At 35.1% G+C, this 12,500-nt stretch overlaps 3 pseudogenes; all 3 read left to right on the top strand.

The window, feature by feature from the left end:
* Positions 1-4,392, top strand: part of LOC126409423 (protein TIC 214-like) — a 6,059-nt pseudogene extending 1,667 nt beyond the window's left edge.
* A 687-nt stretch (positions 4,393-5,079) lies between these two features.
* Positions 5,080-6,364, top strand: LOC126409425 (NAD(P)H-quinone oxidoreductase subunit H, chloroplastic-like; annotated as a pseudogene).
* A 4,765-nt stretch (positions 6,365-11,129) lies between these two features.
* LOC126409426 (NAD(P)H-quinone oxidoreductase chain 4, chloroplastic-like) lies at positions 11,130-12,493 on the top strand (annotated as a pseudogene).
* The last annotated feature ends 7 nt before the right edge of the window (positions 12,494-12,500 follow it).

Below are 12,500 nucleotides of genomic sequence, written 5' to 3'. Positions count from 1 at the left end.
ATCGAGAGTTTGAACGAGAATTGGAACACGAAATATATAAACTTGACGTAAAATCATTATCTACAGGCATTGAGGATTCATCAGTCTCAATTGGTGAATTTACAGAAGAAGCTGAAGAAGCTGAGAAATCAAGAACTCGTTTCAAACAATTTGCTTTTGGGGGAGAAGAAAAAGTATTCGATATGGTTAGAGCTGATCCGAATGATCAAAAAATGAGTAATCTTCAAATTGAAGAAATTAAGAAAAAGGTTCCTCGATGGTTATACAAACTGACTTCTGATTTGGATTTTGAAGAAGAGGAGGAGGAGGAGGAGGAAGAAGATGATCAGGAAGAATCCACAGAGGATCACGGGATTCGTTCAAGAAAAGCCAAACGTGTAGTAATTTATACTGACACTGATACCGATGAGGATACTAATATCATTAATACCAATGATAATATCATCAATACTACCACTGATAATATCATTAATACCAATGATAATATCAATAATACTACTGATAATATCAGTAATACCACCGATAGTAATCAAGAAAAAAATAGTGATGATCAAGTCGAAAAAGGTGATCAAAGAGGAAAAGGAAATGGTGATCAAGCCAAAAAGAAAAAGGGTGATCAAGCCAAAAATGGTGATCAAAGAGGAAAAGGAAATGGTTGATCAAGCAGGAAGAACATGAAATGCCTTGATACGTTACTCGCAACAATCAGATTTTCGTCGTGATATAATCAAAGGGTCGATGCGGCTCAAAGACGTAAAACAGTCACTTGGGAAATGTTTCAAACAGATGTACACTCCCCCCTTTTTTTTGACAGAATAGACAAAACACCTTTGTTTTCTTTGATATCTCAAGGATGATGAACCTCATTTTAGGAATTGGATGGAGAAAAAAAGCCCAAAAATACAAACATCTGATTATGTGGGTGAAGGGGCAAAAGAGAAGAGAAAATGGAGAAAGAACACGAAGAGGAGTATAAAAGAAAAGAGGATAAAAGACAGGAGGAGGAACGGATAGCAATAGCAGAAACTTGGGATAATATTATATTTGCCCAAGCAATAAGGAGTTCCATATTAGTAACCCACTCGATTCTTCGAAAATACATCATATTACCTTCATTGATAATAGTTAAAATATTGGTCGTATGTTATTATTTCAATTCCCTGAGTGGTATGAAGATTTGACCGAATGGAGTAGGGAAATGCATGTCAAATGCACATATAATGGTGTTCAATTATCGGAAACAGAATTTCCAAAAGATGGTTAACAGACGGTATTCAGATAAAAATCCTATTTCCTTTCTCTCTGAAACCTTGGCATAGAAAAAAGCTACATCCCATCATAAGGATCTAAGAAAAAAACAAAAAAATTTCTGTTTTTTAACGATCTGGGGGATGGAAACAGAAGTCCCCTTTGGCTCTCCCCGAAAAAAACCTTTCTTTTTTGAACCCATTAATAAAAACACTCGAAAAAAAAATTAGAAAAGTCAAAAAGACAGGTTTTTTCTTTCTAAGAATTATAAAAAGACAACATAAAAGGTTTTCTAAAGATCTCAACGAAAAAATAAGATGGATTATCAAAATAGTTCTATTTATAAAAAGAAAAGTGAAGAAACTCTTTTTCTTAGTTGACGCGAGTCTATGACCCAAGTCAAAATGAAGAACCAAGTCAAAATGAGAAAGATTCCAAAAAAATCATCCATGAATCACCCATTATAATTGTATCCGGAGATTGGACAAATGATTCACTGATAGAAAGAAAAATTAATGATCTGGCTGATAAGACAACCAAAATCTGGGATCAAGTAGAAAAGATTAGAAAAGACAAGAAAAAAAACCTCTAACTCCAGATATTGAGGATATAGATATTAGTACTAACAAGGGAAATTTTAGTAATAAAAGAACCGAATCACGGAAACATATTTTTCAAATATCTAAAAAAAGAAGAAGTGCCCCATTAATCTCTAAATGGACTCTTTTATGAAATCTTTCATTGAAAGAATATACATGGGTATCCTTCTATGTATCACTAACATTTACAGGATCAATGCACAATTTTTTCTTGACTCAACAAAAAATACTTTAAATGGATACACTTACAATGACGAAATAAAGGAAAAGGATACTAATGAAACGAATCCAAATATAATTCCCTTCATTTCGACTGTAAAATCTCTTTCTACTTATACTACTAATATAAGTAGTGATAGTAATTCACCGATTTACTGCGACTTATCTTCTTTGTCTCAAGCCTATGTGTTTTACAAATTATTGCAAACCCAAGTTAGTAACAAATATAAGTCAGAATCCATATTTCATTACTACAGAACATATCCTTTTATTAAGGATAGAATAAAAGACTATTTCCATGACTATTTCCATACACGAGGAATATTTGATTCAGAATCAAAACACAAGAAACTGCGGAATTCTGGAATGAGTGAATGGAAAAACTGGTTAAAGAGCCATTATCAATACAATTTCTCCCATGACAATGGTCTAGATTAGCACCTCTAAAATGGAGAAAGAAAGTCAATCAGCATTTTACGATTAAAAATAACGACTCACCAAAATTGGGTTCATATGAAGAAAAAGACCAATTAATTCATTCCGGTAAAAAGATTATTATAATATAAATTGGACTTATTGAAGAGTCCGAGTTGCGAAAAAAAATTAAAAAACACTACAGATATGATCTTTTATCATATAAATATCTTAATTATGAAGATGTGAAAGACTCCAATATTTATGGATCACCATTACAAGTAAACAGGCACGGAGAGATTTCTAATTACAATACACATAAATACAAATCGTTTTATGCTACAACTATAAATGATAGCCTAGAAGATAAATATACAATTGATAGGGATCCAAATCTAGATAGAAAATATTTGGAATTGAGAATCACCAATTTTTACCCTAGAAACAATATTGAAACTAGGACTAGTACGGGTATCAGAACTTTCATTAATAAAAAAAAGAAAACTACTAAGACTGGGACCAATAAGAAAGATATCTTTATCTTTATATCAGAATTCATCAAGAAATCCAAACAAAGCAAAAAGAGTTATTTTTGATTGGATGGGAATGAATGAACAAATGTTAGATCATACTATATCGAATCTGCGCCCTTGTTCTTACCAGAATTTGTGCCGCTTTACGATCGATATAAGACTAATCCGTGATCATACCAATCAAATTGCTTCTATTGATTTTCATGGAAACAAAACAAGCGATCTTTATATAGATCCAAAGGTGGAATCTAATCAAAAAGAAAGATTTAATCCAAAACCAAAAGTAGAATCTAATCAAAAGGGATATCTTGAATTAGAGAATGGGAACCGGGACGAGAAAGAACGACAGCACCAAGGAAATCTTATATCTGATATAAGAAACCAAAAAAAAAGATGTTGGAGCAAATTCGCGGGTTCAGATATTAAGAAACGCAGAAAGAAAAAGAAATTCAAGAGCAAGAAGGAAGCGGAACTAGACTTATTTTTGAAAAAATATTTTCTTTTTCAACTCCGATGGGGTGATTCTTTCAATCAAAGAATGACCAATAATATCAAGGTATATTGTCTACTGCTTAGACTTATGAATCCGAATGAAATTGCTATATCCTCTATTCAAAGAGGAGAAATGGGTCTAGATGTAATGCTGATTAATAAGGATTTGTCTCTTCCAGAATTGATAAAAAGGGGAATATTTATTGTTGAACCGGTTCGTTTGTCTATCAAATGGGATGGAATTTCGATTATGTATCAAACCATAGCTATTTCATTGACCCATAAGGTTCAGTACCAAACTAATCGAGGATACCAGGTAAAAAAACATATTGATAAGAATGACTTGAATGGCTCGATTGCACGACACGGAGGAGTGCGTGTGAATGGGGACAATAATAATTATGATTTGCTTGTTCCTGAACATATTTTATCTCCTAGCCATCGTAGAGATTGAGAATTATAAGCCGTTTCAATTACCGAAATAGGAACCTTGTGAATAAGAATCCAGTATTTTGCAATAGAGCTAAGACTAATGCGCAGGGGTTTGAGAAATTTGTAAATAGGGATAAGCATTTTGATACAGATACAAATAACTCTCTAAAATGGAAAGTGTTTCTTTGGCCCACTCATCGATTAGAAGATTTAGCCTGTATGAATCGTTATTGGTTTGATACCAATAATGGGAGTCGTTTCAGTATGTCAAGGATCCATATGTATAAGCAATTTGGAATTCGCTGATGTTACAATCAATTTCCCTCTTTATCACGCGCCTGGTATATGAGAACATGCAAATAAATACATACCTTATGTTAGACTCTGATACACAAGATTCAGTCAGTTAGACTCTGATACACAAGATTCAGTCAGTTAGACTCTGATACACAAGATTCAGTCACATATCAATTGACCTAGGAATGAATCGACAGAATCTTTTTAGGTCCCTTTCCCTTTCATTCTGTTTCGTGAGCCCAGGAATATACCATCCCTTTGTATCTGAATAAATTTATTGTTATTATTTATTCATATTCATTTTGATTGTTTGATAGAAAAAAAGAGTAATATATGAATCAATCCAGATTATTGTGTACACCAGAACAAAATAAATGTATTATTATTCTTGATTGGGAAGATTTATATCCGTGGGAACAAAAGAAAAAAAGAGAAGAATTTATTTGTATGGTAAAGAATTCGCCCATATCCGTTATTCCACAAGAAGAAAAAAGGGGTTCTGTTGAATTCCAAGTATTTAATTTTACCAATAAGATAGAGAGACTTACTTCACATTTGAAACTGCACAGAAGAGACTATTTATCTCAGAGGGGTCTGCGGAAAATTCTGGGGAAACGCCAACGACTGCTGGTTTATTTATCAAAGAAAAATCGAGTGCTTATAGGGAATTAATTGGTCAATTGGTATTCGAGAACCAAAACTGGTTAGTTTGGAAATTCGTTTGAGTTATTCGGTTCATTAGATCTTGAATTTGGATGAACCTCGTTTCATTTTCAGGAATTCATGGAATAATGAATTGGATCGGAGAAATGGAATAATGAATTGGAATCGGAGAATAAAAACATATGACTGTACCAGACGCAAGAAAAGACCTCCTCGTGGTCAATATGGGTCCTCACCACCCGTCAATGCATGGTGTTCTTCGACTCATTGTTACTCTAGATGGCGAAGATGTTATCGACTGTGAACCCATATTGGGTTATTTACACAGAGGAATGGAAAAAATTGCGGAAAACCGAACAATTATACAATATCTACCTTATGTAACACGTTGGATTATTTAGCTACTATGTTCACGGAGGCAATAACCGTTAATGCACCTGAGGAATTGGAAATATTCAAGTACCTAAAAGAGCCAGCTATATTAGGTAATTATGCTGGAGTTGAGTCGTATAGCTTCGCATTTGTTATGGCTTGGACCTTTTATGGCCGATATCGGTGCGCAGACTCCTTTCTTCTATATTTTCAGAGAGAGGGAATTGTTATATGATCTATTCGAAGCTGCCACAGGTATGCGAATGATGCATAATTATTTCCGTATCGGGGGGTAGCTGCTGATTACCTCATGGCTGGATAGATAAATGTTTAGATTTCTGCGATTATTTTTTAACGGGAGTTGTTGAATATCAAAAGCTTATTACGCGCAATCCATCTTTTTGAACGAGTTGAAGGGGTAGTTTATTGGGGGAGAGGAAGCCATAATTGGGGTTTATCAGGACCAATGCTACGAGCTTCCGGAATCCAATGGGACCTTCGTAAGTCGATCGGTATGAGTGTTATGATGAATTCGATTGGGAAGTCCCAATGGCAAAAGAAGGAGACTCATTAGCTCGTTATTTAGTAAGAATTGGCGAAATGACGGAATCCATCAAATTATTCAACAGGCTCTGGAAGGAATTCCGGGGACCTTATGAAAATTTAGAATTCCGACGCTTGCTGGAACAAAAGATTCAGAATTGAACGACTTTGAATATCGATTCATTAGTAAAAAGCCTTCTCCCAGTTTTGAATTGTCAAAACAAGAACTTTATGTGAGAGTAGAAGCCCCAAAGGGAGAATTAGGTATTTTTCTGATAGGAGATAATAGTGTTTTTCCTTGGAGATGGAAAATACGTCCACCCGGTTTCATCAATTTGCAAATTCTTCCTCAGCTAGTTAAAAGAATGAAATTGGCTGATATTATGACAATACTAGGTAGTATAGATATCATTATGGGAGAAGTTGATCGTTGAAATGATAATTGAAGAAGCACAAGCTATCAATTCTTTTTTCAGATCGGAATCCTCAAAAGAGGCCTATGGGCTCATATGGTTACTTGTACCTATTGTTACTCTTGTATTGGGAATCACAATAGGGTATTAGTAATTGTGTGGCTAGAAAGAAAAATATCTGCAGGGATACAACGACGAATTGGTCCTGAGTATGCCGGCCCCCTGGGCATTCTTCAAGCTCTAGCGGATGGGGTCAAACTACTTTTCAAAGAAGATCTTCTTCCATCTAGAGGAGATATTCGTTTATTTAGTGTCGGCCCATCCGTAGCGGTCGTATCAATTCTACTGAGTTATTCAGTAATTCCCTTTGGCCATCACCTTGTACTAACCGATCTCAGTATAGGTGTTTCTCTATGGATCGCTATTTCAAGTATTGCCCCTATCGGACTTCTTATGTCCGGATATGGATCAAATAATAAATATTCCTTTTCAGGTGGTTTACGAGCTGCTGCTCAATCTATAAGTTATGAAATACCGTTAACTCCATGTGTGTTATCAATATCTCTACGTGTGATTCGTTGGAATACGCACTCCTACCTCTTTCTTTGCTTTTTCTAGGAAAGAAGTTGGTTGATTGAATATATAGATAGAACTCTTTTTTATTCATCACTGGATCTATGAACTAAACCAGATAGTTATATGAGTGAAACAAAACTGCTTATGAATTCGCAGTAAGAAGATCGAGTCTCATTACCTACGTACGAGAGTAAAGTGGAGCTAAACATAGCAGCGGAAGCTGTTTACCCCAAGTATCGATTAGCCATCAGGACTTGAAGCGGGCGCAAAAGATCAACTGTATGGAATTTTTACTCTTGTATTTATTACCATACCGAGGATCCACCAAACTGAGTGGACGGTTAGGAACACCAGGTACACAAAAGATTAGTAATGGAGATAATGTAACGTATCCAAACGGATATTTTGACATTACATAAAAGGAGTCATAATGAGGGCTTGAAGTTGGTAGAAATGATCAAAAAGTACTTCCCCGTGATCCCGATCCAGAGTATAGCTCCTATCCACTGATTTAAAAATAACTATCAGGAACGAAGTAATCCTTTATTTATATAGTATAGTCCTTCTGAGAAAGAAGAGAAGAACAGGAAGGAAAATGGATTGACTATTTATTGTATCTTATGGAAAGATCGAGTTAAGTTATTACTGAACAAGAAACTCAGCAAAAAGAATAAAGGATGAGATGGATTCAGAAGTGTACTTTTATTTGTTATTATCTTATCGCGGACAGAATCCCACTGGTCTAGTTCACTTATGAGCATTTTGATTCATCTTTCTTTTTTCCTATGGTATGCCGATGTAATACCGAAGCATACCTTAGATTTATTCGTGACCATTGAGGAGCCGTATGAAGCTGAGGTCTCATGTACGGTTCTGGAATAGAGATGGAACAGTGATGTTATCATCGACTATGATTATCTAACAGTTCAAGTACGGTTGATATAGTTGAGGCGCAGTCAAATATGGTTTTTGGGGGTGGAATCTTTGGCGTCAACCTATAGGGTTCATAGTTTTTATAATTTCTTCACTAGCAGAATGCGAGAGATTGCCCTTTGATTTACCGGAAGCCGAGGAGGAATTAGTAGCAGGTTATCAAACTGAATATTCAGGTATCAAATTTGGTTTATTTTATGTTGCTTCTTACCTCAATTTACTAGTTTCTTCATTATTCGTAACAGTTCTGTACTTGGGAGGGTGGAATCTTCCTATTCCATATATTACCAATTACTGAACTTTTCGAAATAAATAAAACTAGTGAAGTCTTTGGAACAACAATTAGTCTCCTCATTACATTAGCTAAAGCTTATTTGTTCCTGTTCATTCCTATCTCAACAAGATGGACTTTACCTAGGCTGAGAATGGATCAACTATTAAATCTTGGGTGGAAATCTCTTTTACCTATTGCTCTCGGTAATCTATTATTGACAACTTCTTCCCAACTTGTTTCGCTATAACAGAATAGGATATTCCAGATTCTTATCCTCTCTCAAGCAAGAGAAAGAAACATCAAATTATTCATGGATATTCACGATATATGTTTCCTATGGTGACTGGGTTCATGAATTATGGTCAACAGACAGTACGAGCTGCAAGATACATTGGTCAAAGTTTCATGATTACCTTATCTCACGCAAATCGTTACCTGTAACTATTCAATATCCTTATGAAAATCGATCACATCAGAGCGTTTCCGTGGGCGAATCCACTTTGAATTTGATAAATGCATTGCTTGTGAAGTATGTGTTCGCGTATGTCCGATAGATCTACCTGTTGTTGATTGGCGATTAGAAACAGATATTAGAAAGAAACGATTGCTTAATTATAGTATTGATTTCGGAATCTGTATATTTTGTGGTAATTGCGTGGAGTATTGCCCCACAAACTGTTTATCAATGACTGAAGAATATGAACTTTCCACCTACGATCGTCACGAATTAAATTATAATCAAATTGCTTTGGGTCGGTTACCAATGTCTGTAATTGGAGATTACACAGTTCGAACAATTATGAACTCAACTCCAATAAAAATATCTATGGAGAAACCCCTTGATTCAAGAACGATTACCAATTAAATTAAAATAAGACTAAGTTTTGATCAAAAGTAGGTAAGTTTCTTTCATGTCAGACAAAGAATAACTAGATTTGTGAGGATTATAACTACTTTTTGAATATATAAATATATATAGCCATTATAGCCATAGCCCTTATTTGTTTAATTAAAAATATGAAATTACGAACTCTGTTTCGACTAAAGACAAAAGCAAGATTGGCCCGTTCAATTGATTAACTCAATCTACATAAACCCACACCACGCTGGGGTAAGAACTATTAGATATAAAAAAGGGTAACCCACTTTTTCCCGACCAGTAAGATCATGAGATATTTTGACTTATTTATCGCTTATTTAACACATAATGGATTTACCTGCGCCAATACATGATATTCTTTTAGTATCTCTGGGATCAGGTCTTATAGTAGGAGGTCTAGGAGTGGTATTACTTACCAATCCAATTTATTCTGCCTTTTCCTTGGGATGGTTCTTGTTTGTATATCTTTATTTTATATTCCATCGAACTCTTATTTGTAGCTGCTGCGCAGCTACTTATTTACGTGGGAGCCATAAATGTCTTAATCTTATTTGCTGTGATGTTTATGAATGGTTCAGAATATTACAATTCTTTCATTTTTGGACTGTCGGAGATGGATTCACTTCGCTAGTTTGTACAAGTATTTTTTTTCACTAATTGCTACTATCCCAACACGTCATGGTACGGGATTATTTGGACTACAAGATCAAACCAGATCATAGAACAGGACCTGACAAGTAATGTTCAACAGATTGGGATTCATTTATCAACAGATTTTTATCTTCCATTTGAACTGATTTCTATAATCCTTTTAGTTTCCTTAGTGGGCGCAATTGCTATGGCTCGCCGGGAATAGATACTTAGAATTGGAAATAACAAACCAACCAAATAAAATAAAGCAACCTCCGTGTAATTGTTATCGCATCTATCTGTCCACCCTAAATTGGAATATTGTTCATGAGACATATTTCAAAGTTTTTGTTAGTTCGACGACCCATTTCAGTGTCTTTTTTGGTACTGTATTTCTTATATATATTATATGGATTGATAATTGAATTAGATTCAGTAGAATCTTCTCATTTAATTAATCGAATCAGTTGAATTGTTGTTTATATTGAAATGAATCGAGATTGACGAGGAGTTGGTCAATGATGCTCGAGCATGTACTTGTTTTGAGTGCCTATTATTTTCTATTGGTATCTATGGATTGATCACAAGTCGAAACATGGTTAGAGCACTTATGTGTCTTGAACTTATACTGAATGCTGTTAATATGAATCTCATAACATTTTCTGATTTATTTGATAGTCGCCAATTAAAGGGAGACGTTTTCTCGATCTTTGTTATCGCTATTGCAGCCGCCGAAGCAGCTATTGGACCAGCTATGTTTCTTCGATCTATCGTACAGAAAATCAACTCGTATCAATCAATCAAATTTATTGAATAAATAAAAATAGTCGGTAGTCGGAACCTTTACTCAAATAAAATATATAAAGACATATACGTTATGTCACTCTGTAGAAGTAAATAGACACTCGACTCACGTTATGGATCAATGGATCATAAGCATGGATTAGGAATAAGAGTACAATAAATTTATACGTTTTCTTTCTTTATTATATATAACTATAATTCATTTATAGATTAGCAAAACGTGTATTGACTGATATGACCATGTTTGATGAAAGATAAGAGATCAAAGTATCTTGGGCCTATCTCATGAACAGATCAGAAATAGATTTCTAACAAAACTTTATGGTCTAATCACCGATTCGTCTGGTGCCAAAATATTTAATCATTTACTAAAGCTACCAGACCGAAAATTTATGACGTTCCAAAAAAAATTAATAGATCTAATGTCACACTCAGTAAAGATTTATGATACATGTATAGGGTGTACCCAATGCGTACGAGCGTGTCCTACAGATGTCCTGGAAATGATACCCTGGGACGGATGTAAAGCTAAGCAAATTGCTTCCGCACCAAGAACGGAGGACTGTGTAGGTTGTAAGAGATGTGAATCTGCTTGTCCAACGGATTTCTTAGTATACGGGTTTATTTATGGCATGAGACAACCCGTAGCATGGGTCTAGCTTATTAATACGTTACAAAAAACTCCCCTTGAATCCATTTGATTCCTCTTTACCGACAAAAACCCGTACTCGATAAATAAAAAAATCCGAGCGCGGGTTTTTCTGGTCAAATCAAAGTGTATTTTGTCTTTACTATGAGTGATTTTATTGGTTAACAATCATTGTTGTTTTGCCCATATCCGCGGGTTCCTTAATTGCTCTTTTCCCTCATAGAGGAAATAAGGTAGTTCGATGGTATACTATCTGTATCTGCTTATTTGAACTCCTTCTAACGACCTACGTATTCTGTTATCATTTTAAATTGGACGATCCATTAATCCAATTGGAAGAAGACTTTAACTGGATAAATATTTTGATTTCACTGGAGACTCGGAATCGACGGACTTTCTATAGGACCCATTTTATTGACAGGATTATCACTACTTTAGCTACTTCAGCGGCTTGGCCAGTTACCCGAAATTCGCGATTGTTCCATTTCCTGATGTTAGCATGTACAGTGGTCAAATAGGATCATTTTCTTCTCGAGACCTCTTACTTTTTTCATCATGTGGGAATTAGAATAATTCCTGTTTACCTACTTTATCCATGTGGGAGGAAAGAAACGTCTGTACTCAGCTACAAAGTTCATTTTGTACACTGCAGGAGGTTCCATTTTTCTCTTAATGGGAGTTCTAGGTATGGGTTATATGGTTCCAATGAACCAACATTAAATTTTGAAACATTAGCTAATCAATCGTATCCGTGGCATTGGAAATAATATTTTATTTGGGTTTCCTTATTGCTTATGCTGTCAAATCACCGATCATACCTTTACATACATGGTTGCCAGATACCCATGGAGAGGCGCATTACAGTACATGTATGCTTCTAGCTGGAATCTTATTAAAATGGGAGCATACGGGTTGGTTCGGGTCAATATGGAATTATTACCCCACGCCCATCCATATTTTCTCCTTGGTTGATGATAGTAGGGACTATTCAAATAATCTATGCAGCTTTAACTTCTCTTGGTCAACGCAATTTAAAAAAGAGAATAGCCTATTCTTCCGTATCTCATATGGGTTTCATAATAATAGGAATTAGTTCTATAACCGATGCGGGACTCAATGGAGCTATTTTACAAATCATCTCTCATGGATTTATTGGTGCTGCACTTTTTTTCCTGGCAGGAAAAGTTATGATAGAATACGTCTTCGTTATCTAACGAAATGGGGGGAATAGCTATACTAATGCCAAGAATCTTTACGATGTTCAGTAGCTTCTCAATGGCTTCTCTCGCATTACCAGGAATGAGTGGTTTTGTTGCAGAATTTGTGATATTTTTGGGAATAATTACTAGCCCAAAATACCTTGTAATGTCAAAATACTAATTACTTTTGTAATGGCAATTGAATGATATTAACTCCTATTTATTCATTATCTATGTCACGCCAGATGTTCTATGGATACAGGTTATTCAATGTTCCCAAGTCTCACTTTGTGGATTCTGGACCACGAGAAATCTTTATTTTGATGTGTA

The sequence above is a fragment of the Nymphaea colorata genome, unplaced genomic scaffold (assembly GCF_008831285.2).
Source record: "Nymphaea colorata isolate Beijing-Zhang1983 unplaced genomic scaffold, ASM883128v2 scaffold0246, whole genome shotgun sequence".
Taxonomy (NCBI): Eukaryota; Viridiplantae; Streptophyta; class Magnoliopsida; order Nymphaeales; family Nymphaeaceae; genus Nymphaea; species Nymphaea colorata.
The sequence above is the reverse complement of the archived record's forward strand: the minus strand, read 5'-3'. Positions and strand labels throughout refer to the sequence as shown.